The sequence below is a fragment of the Athene noctua genome, chromosome 9 (assembly GCF_965140245.1).
Source record: "Athene noctua chromosome 9, bAthNoc1.hap1.1, whole genome shotgun sequence".
Lineage (NCBI taxonomy): Eukaryota > Metazoa > Chordata > Aves > Strigiformes > Strigidae > Athene > Athene noctua.
In genome coordinates, this window is record NC_134045.1 from 27,859,147 (window position 1) to 27,869,448 (window position 10,302).

Here is a 10,302-nt window from a genome sequence, read left to right on the forward strand (position 1 = left end):
ACAGGAGCCCCTGTGGAAGGGGGGCTCCGGCCAGGGGCGATCTACGGTAATAACGGCAGTCGCTTCACCTTCTCCCAGAGGCCTCACCGGGGCCGCGCTTGCCTGTTCCTTCCCTGGGGATGCTGTCGACTGGACCCACTTCAGAACTGTGTGGGGTTCTCTGCCTGCCCTTGTGCTCCTCGCAGCAGAGAGGTGAGAAGGGACAGGCCCCTGGGACGTTTTCTGGCTGTGGACAGGAGCTGTCACAGCTGAAGCTGGAGAGGCCTGAGAAAGGGAAAGAAGAAAATCAAGGGCATGTGGGCAGCAGCTGCCTTCCACTGCAGGAAGAGAGAGCCTGCCTCTCTGGGCGAGGCAGGAGCCCTCTGTACAGTCCGCAGCGGGCCGGACCGCCAGCGTGCGATCAGGGTCCGTGCGCGTCACCCAGAGCGCAGTACGGCCGCGCAGCGTGCGAGCGAGGCCACACGTGCAGGAAGCTGCGTTTTGTAAGAGCCAAGAGACACCTGCGTGTTCTTTGAGGTGGAGGGCAGCTGAGCGACTGCAGCTCCAGAAAAGGAAGGGAGGAGAGAAGGAGAAAGAAGGGTCTGAATTGGCAAATTTTTCCTGGCAGCGCTGAGAGCGACAGCTGCGGTGAGTCGCGGACCCTCGGGCCCTGTTGCCCCTCTTGGACGTTTTGGGCTGTCCCCTGGCCCCCTCTCTATCCCATGCTGCTATGATTTTTGTTGGTTTTTTCTTCCCTGTACTTCTGCTCTCGTTCGTTCCTGCTCCCACTCCCTCTTGTGTCTTCTTCTAGCTCTCCCTTTTTCTTTCTTCCAGATGCTTGGTCCTGCTCTCTCTCCTCCCTTTGTTTCATCCTCCCTTTCTCTCCTGTAACCTAGCGCTGTTATTTTCCTTGTTCAGTTCTTGTTTCAGATCGGCTTTGGGGTCTTTTTTTACCCACAGCTTTCTCTGGCCAGTTCCCAGGCATTGTTATCCTCTGCGAGCCTGTCTGCCGCTCCATGTGCCTGCCTGCCCATTTCCCTCCCTCCTGGTAATCCTGCCTCTATGCTGTGACCGAGCTCAGGCCGCCCCTGCTCCTGTATCTCGGCTTTCGGCACGCCCCCGGCGCTTTCGGCACGCCCCCGGCGCTTTCGGCACGCCCCCGGCGCTTTCGGCACGCCCCCGGCGCTTTCGGCACGCCCCCGGCGCTTTCGGCACGCCCCCGGCGCTTTCGGCACGCCCCCGGCGCTTTCGGCACGCCCCCGGCGCTTTCGGCACGCCCCCGGCGCTTTCGGCACGCCCCCGGCGCTTTCGGCACGCCCCCGGCGCTTTCGGCACGCCCCCGGCGCTTTCGGCACGCCCCCGGCGCTTTCGGCACGCCCCCGGCGCTTTCGGCACGCCCCCGGCGCTTTCGGCACGCCCCCGGCGCTTTCGGCACGCCCCCGGCGCTTTCGGCACGCCCCCGGCGCTTTCGGCACGCCCCCGGCGCTTTCGGCACGCCCCCGGCGCTTTCGGCACGCCCCCGGCGCTTTCGGCACGCCCCCGGCGCTTTCGGCACGCCCCCGACGCTTTCGGCACGCCCCCGACGCTTTCGGCACGCCCCCGACGCTTTCGGCACGCCCCCGACGCTTTCGGCACGCCCCCGACGCTTTCGGCACGCCCCCGACGCTTTCGGCACGCCCCCGACGCTTTCGGCACGCCCCCGACGCTTTCGGCACGCCCCCGACGCTTTCGGCACGCCCCCGACGCTTTCGGCACGCCCCCGACGCTTTCGGCACGCCCCCGACGCTTTCGGCACGCCCCCGACGCTTTCGGCACGCCCCCGACGCTTTCGGCACGCCCCCGACGCTTTCGGCACGCCCCCGACGCTTTCGGCACGCCCCCGACGCTTTCGGCACGCCCCCGACGCTTTCGGCACGCCCCCGACGCTTTCGGCACGCCCCCGACGCTTTCGGCACGCCCCCGACGCTTTCGGCACGCCCCCGACGCTTTCGGCACGCCCCCGACGCTTTCGGCACGCCCCCGACGCTTTCGGCACGCCCCCGACGCTTTCGGCACGCCCCCGACGCTTTCGGCACGCCCCCGACGCTTTCGGCACGCCCCCGGCGCTTTCGGCACGCCCCCGGCGCTTTCGGCACGCCCCCGGCGCTTTCGGCACGCCCCCGGCGCTTTCGGCACGCCCCCGGCGCTTTCGGCACGCCCCCGGCGCTTTCGGCACGCCCCCGGCGCTTTCGGCACGCCCCCGGCGCTTTCGGCACGCCCCCGACGCTTTCGGCACGCCCCCGACGCTTTCGGCACGCCCCCGACGCTTTCGGCACGCCCCCGACGCTTTCGGCACGCCCCCGACGCTTTCGGCACGCCCCCGACGCTTTCGGCACGCCCCCGACGCTTTCGGCACGCCCCCGACGCTTTCGGCACGCCCCCGACGCTTTCGGCACGCCCCCGACGCTTTCGGCACGCCCCCGACGCTTTCGGCACGCCCCCGACGCTTTCGGCACGCCCCCGACGCTTTCGGCACGCCCCCGACGCTTTCGGCACGCCCCCGACGCTTTCGGCACGCCCCCGACGCTTTCGGCACGCCCCCGACGCTTTCGGCGGGCGGGAACGCCGCGCGCCGACGTGAGGGGCGGAGCTTTCGCCTGAGGCGAAGAGCGGGAACGGCGCGCGCAGCGCCGCGCGGCCGCCTGAGGCGAAGGGCGGGAACGGCGCGCGCAGCAGTGAGGCGCCGCGCGGCCGCCTGAGAGGAGCGGGAGCGGCGCCCCCGGAAAAGGCTGCTCGGCGATCCTCGCCGCCTCGGCGGGGACCTCATCGGCTCGGCTCGGCTCGGGGCGGGCGGGGGTGGACCCGAGTCGTCTGTGGGGGGGCGAGCGCCGTTGTCTGAGGGGCTCAGGAGAGTCCTGGACCCGCCAGGCGCGGCAAGGTGCCTGGAGCAGACGAGTGCCCGGCGCAGTCGTCCCTGCAGGAAGTGCTGGAGCATCGACTCTGGTGAGAAAAGCCGATCTGTGAGTTTTTTTTCGGGGGGGAAGGGGGGGTTGGAGGGCGGCCGGGGTTCGGGTGGTGCTGTGGGCACTTCTCGCCGGGGACCGGCGTCCTTCTCAGACCTGACGGCACACTACTGCCCTTGCAGCAGCTGGTGGCGGAGAAGGGAGAGATGTCCACTGCGTGTGGAAGGACCTGCGAGGCAAGAGCGAGCGGGAGGAGCAGCGGAGGAAGTCTGGGCAGCAAGAGGAAAGAGAAGGGCGCTCTGAACAAAGCGCCGCTGTGAGGGGCGGAGCGGTCGCCTGAGGGGGACCTGCCCGGGGAAGGGGCGAGCAGGAGTCGAACCTGCCTGGGGAAGTACCGGATCGACTTGGGAACAGGGGGGGGGACGGGACGGGAGCCGCCTTGGGGAGGGGGTCGGTGTCGTCGCCTCGGCGGGGGGGGGGAGCAGTGTCGTCGCCTCGGCGGAGGGGGGGAGCAGTGTCGTCGCCTCGGCGGGGGAGGGGGGGGGGAGCAGTGTCGTCGCCTCGGCGGGGGAGGGGGGGGGGAGCAGTGTCGTCGCCTCGGCGGGGGAGGGGGGGGGGAGCAGTGTCGTCGCCTCGGCGGGGGAGGGGGGGGAGCAGTGTCGTCGCCTCGGCGGGGGAGGGGGGGGGAGCAGTGTCGTCGCCTCGGCGGGGGAGGGGGGGGGGAGCAGTGTCGTCACCTCAGCGGCGGGGGGGGGGGGGGCAGTGTCGTCGCCTCTGTGTCTGTGTGTGGGGGGGGAGCAGTGTCGTCGCCTGGTGGGGGGAAGTGGGGTGGTGTCATCACCTGGGGGGGGGAGTGTCGTCAACGGCGGGGGGTGGGGGAGCGGAGCTTCCTCAGGACCGGTGAGAGGGGACTGGAGCTGCCTGAGGAGGGACGGCCATCGCCTCAGGGGCGGTGGAGGGTCCAAGCCTCGCTGAACGCGGCCAGGAGCCCGGAGGAGAAAAGCACCCGTCGTAGACATCCCTGCAGGAAGTGCTGGAGCACGGACTGGGTAAGAAGCCAATCTGTGAGTTTTTTTCGCAGGGAGGGGGGATGGTGGTGGTGGTGGGAGGGCGGCCGGGGTTCGGGTGGTGCTGTGGCCAGCTCTCGCCGGGGACCAGCATCGCTCTCGGACCTGACGGCATCCTCCTGCCCTTGCAGCAGGCGGCGGAGCAGCGTGGAGGTCTCCGTCCTGTACCGCTGCAGGCCAAGAGCGGAGGAAGTCTGGGCAGCAAGAGGAGGCAGGAGAAGGGCGCTCTGGGCAAAGGGACCTCCCTGTCACCGGGGCTGTGGTCGCACCAGCGTGTCGCCAGGACCTTTGGTGCCCTGACCGGCTTTGTGCCGGGTGACCCCCCTGTAAGCAGGGCTCGGGTCTTTGGGTTTTTGCCGGCCTTTTGCCACGTCACCCCGTGGTCAGGCTGCCGGGCAGGTGGCAACCCTCTAAGGGGGGTGAGCGGCGCCGTCTCTGCGGCCGGGGCGGGAAGCGGAGCTCCTGAAGCACGCCGTGGTGGTGAGCCGCAGCCAGGCCGGCCGGCCTGTAACTTGGGCGCGGGGGGGGGCCTGGCAGCGGGGCCGGGGCCTCTGCTCTGTCCTCCGGGTGGGGGAGCTGGCGCCTGGCTGCGCCTTCCTTCCGAGCACCAGCTCCTCGAGAAGCAAGACAAGGCATCGTGAAGGAGCTGCGAGGCCAGAGCGAGGGAGAGGAGGAGCGGCGGGCTGAAGAGAGGGCTGGGGGGAGAGGCGGGAGCTCAGGGCAAAGGGGCCTCCCCACGGCACCGTTGCCGGCACCTTTGGTGTCCTGGCCGGCGCTGCGCCGGGTGACCTCCCTGTAAGCAGGGCTCGGGTCTCTGGCCTTTTGCCCCCTTGCCCCGACGGTTTGGCTGCCCGGAGAGAGGGGCGACCCTGTAAGGAGAGAGCGGCACCGTCCCCGCACCGAGGGGCAAATGGGGCTCTCTGGCCCCCAAGCCCGCCCTGTAGGCAGGGGAGGGCTGTTTCCCCGGCCCTGGCGGCTTTCTGCCTGCTGGCGGCCTGGCCAGCGTGACCCCCTGGAGTCGGGGCGCGTCGCGGCACTTGTCCCTTGGTCCCCCGCGAAGCCCCGTGGCACGTTGAGTCCCTCTGGGCTCCGTGCGTCCGGGGGGGCAGGTCCGAGGCTCTGCTCTCTTGCTCGCGGGAGGGGACGGCTCCCCAGACATTGGCTGCACAGAGCTCGCTCTCTCTTCTGGGAAGTTTTCTTTGCCCCTGTCCGTGTCCGTGTGCCTGCCTGTGTCCGCGTCGGTGCGAGTGAGCGAGTGAAGGAGCTTCTTGTTTAGGCCCCTGTTGAAATCGCTGCAGCGTACTTAGCTTAAACTTCCCGGGAGGGAAAGAAGGGCTCTGTGCAGCAACAGGGGGTCGGTCCCCGCTGAGCCCGCGAGCGGAGGGCGAGTCCCGGCTGGCCCCTCCTTTCCAAGGACGGAGCCAAGCCGCGCGGTCGTAGCACGGCCGACGCGTGACCCGCCCGCTCTCTGGGCCTGGGTGGCTGCCTGTCCTGCTGGCGACCTGCCAGCGTGCCGGCCCCGTACTCGGGGCGAGTGCCACGAGCCGTGGAGCCCTCTGACCCGACGGCCCTGTAAGCAGGGTTGTGCCCGTCCGCCGCCCTCGGCAGGAGGAGCGGGTAGCGAGCGGGCGTCTGCGGCCCCCGGCCTTCGAGGGCAAAGGCTCGGCAGTTGTGTCCCCTTCACCGAGAACCGCGGTAGCCTCTAGAAACGCAGGGAACGGCCCTGAGCCAAGTACCTGCCCCAGAGTCCTCGAGACCCTCCCAGAGTTGCCCAGGATGCTCTTGTCCCACAGCAGCCGTGGGACAGGAAGGGCCCTTTGCCCGCAGCCCCTTTCTCTTTCCCCGGTTTCAGCGTGCCGCTCCTCCTCTCGCTTGCCCTCGCCTCGTAGTTTCTTCCGCAGGCCACGGATGCCTCTTCCTTCTTTCTTCTCCGGGAGCTGGTGCCTGGAAGGACGGCGCGGTCGGGCGCCAGCTCCTCTGCCTGGACGACGGGGAAGCCGGCCGCCTGAGGGACCTTCCCTCAGCGTGCTCTGGCCCCCGGCCCTCCCTCCTCCCTCCTGCCCCCTGCCCCGGCCTGAGCCGCCTCAGACCCCATTTTCTCACCTGGTGGTGCCCGGCGGCCTGGGGGCTTAAAGCATAGAGGGAGAGGGGACAGGGGTACGGCAGGGCAGGGGGAGATTTAGGGGGACAGGCAGCACGGGTGGGCCTCAGCCACCAGCCCCTTGCAACCGGCTGCTCCGCAGTGACGCGGCAGCTTCTCCCAAGCGATGAGGAACCCCCCTCGGGAAGTTCTGCTTCCCCAGCCCCCAGAACCTCTTGGGAAAGGGCCGCTGCTGCCGATTCACCTGCCTTCAGGGCAGACAGCGCCCAGCACTCTCGATAGTGCTTGGCTGGCGCCTTGTGTGGGGTGGCGGCCCTGTTAGCGGGGTGCGGGTCAGGGTGCCCCTGTAGCGGAGAGGAGGGGCCTCGTGGGCCTTTGGGACCGGGGCTGCCCTGTAAGTCGGGGCCTGGCCCGTGCCCTGCAGTCCCGGCAGCGGCTCGAGCCCCCTGTAAGCAGGGGCGCAGCCTCTGTGGCCGCCGCTTTGCATGCCCAGCTCCGTTTGCCCAGAGTGCCCAACTCCGAGCCCAGCTCCAGCGCCGGCCGCGACTCCACGTGTGGCAGCACCGGAGCACCGATTGGGTAAGAAAAGCCGATCTGTGAGGTTTTTTTTGGGGGGGGGGGGGGGGGGTATAGAGGAATAGTGGTGTGGGAGGGCGGCCAGGGTTCGGGTGGTGCCGTGTCAGGCTCTCGCCGGGGACCGTCGTCCCTCTCAGGCCTGACGGCACCCTCCTGCTCTTGCAGCACTTGGTGGTGGAGAAGGGAGAGACATCCACCGCATGCGGAAGGCCGTGCAAGGCAAGGGTTAGCAGGAGGAGCAGCGAAGGAAGTCTGGGCAGCAAGCGGAAGAAAGAGAAGCGCGCTCTGGGCAAAGCGCCGCTGTGAGGGGCGGAGCGGCCGCCTGAGGAAAAGGGGAGCGCAAGTCGGCGCTGCCTCAGCAAGAACCGGATCGACTCGGGGCCGAGGGATTGGAGCCACCTTGGCGGGGGATCAAAGCTGCTGCAGGGTGGGGGGCCAGTGCCGTCACCTAGGAGGGGCAGCAGAGCTGCGTCAGGGCGCGTGGGGGGGACTGGAGCTGCATGAGGAGGGACCGCCATCACCTCAGGGGCTGAGGAGGGTCCAGGCCCTGACAGACGCTGCCAGCAGCCGCCGGATGCTGCCAGGAGCCCATTGCAGATGAGAGCCCGTCACGGTCCCTGCACGAAGCACTGGAGCACCGACTGGGTGAGGAAAGCCGATCTGCGAGGTTTTTTCGCGGGGTGGGTGGTGGGAGGGCGGCCGGGGTTCGGGTGGTGCTGTGGCCAGCTCTCGCCGGGGACCAGCATCGCTCTCGGACCTGACGGCATCCTCCTGCCCTTGCAGCAGGCGGCGGAGCAGCGTGGAGGTCTCCGTCCTGTACCGCTGCAGGCCAAGAGCGGAGGAAGTCTGGGCAGCAAGAGGAGGCAGGAGAAGGGCGCTCTGGGCAAAGGGACCTCCCTGTCACCGGGGCTGTGGTCGCACCAGCGTGTCGCCAGGACCTTTGGTGCCCTGACCGGCTTTGTGCCGGGTGACCCCCCTGTAAGCAGGGCTCGGGTCTTTGGGTTTTTGCTGGCCTTTTGCCACGTCACCCCGTGGTCAGGCTGCCGGGCAGGTGGCAACCCTTCGAGGGGGGTGAGCGGCGCCGTCTCTGCGGCCGGGGCGGGAAGCGGAGCTCCTGAAGCACGCCGTGGTGGTGAGCCGCAGCCAGGCCGGCCGGCCTGTAACTTGGGCGCGGGGGGGGGCCTGGCAGCGGGGCCGGGGCCTCTGCTCTGTCCTCCGGGTGGGGGAGCTGGCGCCTGGCTGCGCCTTCCTTCCGAGCACCAGCTCCTCGAGAAGCAAGACAAGGCATCGTGAAGGAGCTGCGAGGCCAGAGCGAGGGAGAGGAGGAGCGGCGGGCTGAAGAGAGGGCTGGGGGGAGAGGCGGGAGCTCCGGGCAAAGGGGCCTCCCCACGGCACCGTTGCCGGCACCTTTGGTGTCCTGGCCGGCGCTGCGCCGGGTGACCTCCCTGTAAGCAGGGCTCGGGTCTCTGGCCTTTTGCCCCCTTGCCCCGACGGTTTGGCTGCCCGGAGAGAGGGGCGACCCTGTAAGGAGAGAGCGTCACCGTCCCCGCACCGAGGGGCAAATGGGGCTCTCTGGCCCCCAAGCCCGCCCTGTAGGCAGGGGAGGGCTGTTTCCCCGGCCCTGGCGGCTTTCTGCCTGCTGGCGGCCTGGCCAGCGTGACCCCCTGGAGTCGGGGCGCGTCGCGGCACTTGTCCCTTGATCCCCCGCGAAGCCCCGTGGCACGTTGAGTCCCTCTGGGCTCCGTGCGTCCGGGGGGGCAGGTCCGAGGCTCTGCTCTCTTGCTCGCGGGAGGGGACGGCTCCCCAGACATTGGCTGCACAGAGCTCGCTCTCTCTTCTGGGAAGTTTTCTTTCCCCCCGTCCGTGTCCGTGTGCCTGCCTGTGTCCGCGTCGGTGCGAGTGAGCGAGTGAAGGAGCTTCTTGTTTAGGCCCCTGTTGAAATCGCTGCAGCGTACTTAGCTTAAACTTCCCGGGAGGGAAAGAGGGGCTCTGTGCAGCAACAGGGGGTCGGTCCCCGCTGAGCCCGCGAGCGGAGGGCGAGTCCTGGCTGGCCCCTCCTTTCCAAGGACGGAGCCAAGCCGCGCGGTCGTAGCACGGCCGACGCGCGACCCGCCCGCTCTCTGGGCCTGGGTGGCTGCCTGTCCTGCTGGCGACCTGCCAGCGTGCCGGCCCCGTACTCGGGGCGAGTGCCACGAGCCGTGGAGCCCTCTGACCCGACGGCCCTGTAAGCAGGGTTGTGCCCGTCCGCCGCCCTCGGCAGGAGGAGCGGGTAGCGAGCGGGCGTCTGCGGCCCCCGGCCTTCGAGGGCAAAGGCTCGGCAGTTGTGTCCCCTTCACCGAGAACCGCGGTAGCCTCTAGAAACGCAGGGAACGGCCCTGAGCCAAGTACCTGCCCCAGAGTCCTCGAGACCCTCCCAGAGTTGCCCAGGACGCTCTTGTCCCACAGCAGCCGTGGTGACAGGGAGGGCCCTTTGCCCGCAGCCCCTTTCTCTTTCCCCGGTTTCAGCGTGCCGCTCCTCCTCTCGCTTGCCCTCGCCTCGTAGTTTCTTCCGCAGGCCACGGATGCCTCTTCCTTCTGTCTTCTCCGGGAGCTGGTGCCTGGAAGGAAGGCGCGGTCGGGCGCCAGCTCCTCTGCCTGGACGACGGGGAAGCCGGCCGCCTGAGGGACCTTCCCTCAGCGTGCTGTGGCCCCCGGCCCTCCTTCCTCCCTCCTGCCCCGGCCTGAGCCGCCTCAGACCCCATTTTCTCACCTGGTGGTGCCCGGCGGCCTGGGGGCTTAAAGCATAGAGGGAGAGGGGACAGGGGTACGGCAGGGCAGGGGGAGATTTAGGGTGACAGGCAGCAGTGGTGGGCCTCAGCCGCCAGCCCCTTGCAACCGGCTGCTCCGCAGTGACGCGGCAGCTTCTCCCCAGCGATGAGGAACCCCCCTCGGGAAGTTCTGCTTCCCCAGCCCCCAGAACCTCTTGGGAAAGGGCCGCTGCTGCCGATTCACCTGCCTTCAGGGCAGACAGCGCCCAGCACTCTCGATAGTGCTTGGCTGGCGCCTTGTGTGGGGTGGCGGCCCTGTTAGCGGGGTGCGGGTCAGGGTGCCCCTGTAGCGGAGAGGAGGGGCCTCGTGGGCCTTTGGGACTGGGGCTGCCCTGTAAGTCAGGGCCTGGCCCGTGCCCTGCAGTCCCGGGCACTTTGCAGTCCCGGCAGCGGCTCGAGCCCCCTGTAAGCAGGGGCGCAGCCTCTGTGGCCGCCGCTTTGCATGCCCAGCTCCGTTTGCCCAGAGTGCCCGACTCTGAGCCCAGCTCCAGCGCCGGCCGCGACTCCACGTGTGGCAGCACCGGAGCACCGATTGGGTAAGAAAAGCCGATCTGTGAGTTTTTTTCGGGGGGGCGGGGGTATAGGGGTGTGTGAGGGCGGCCGGTGTTCAGGTGGTGCTGTGGCCAGCTCTCACCCAGGACCGTCGTCGCTCTCGGACCTGATGGCATTCTCCTGCTCTTGCAGCAGTTGGTCGTGGAGAAGAAGGGAGAGACATCCACCGCGTGCAGAAGGACCTGCGAGGCAAGAGCGAGCGGGAGGAGTAGCGGCAGCGGTCCGGCAAAGAGGCGAGAGAAAGCCCTCCTGGGCAGGGGATCTCCCTGTCACCTGGG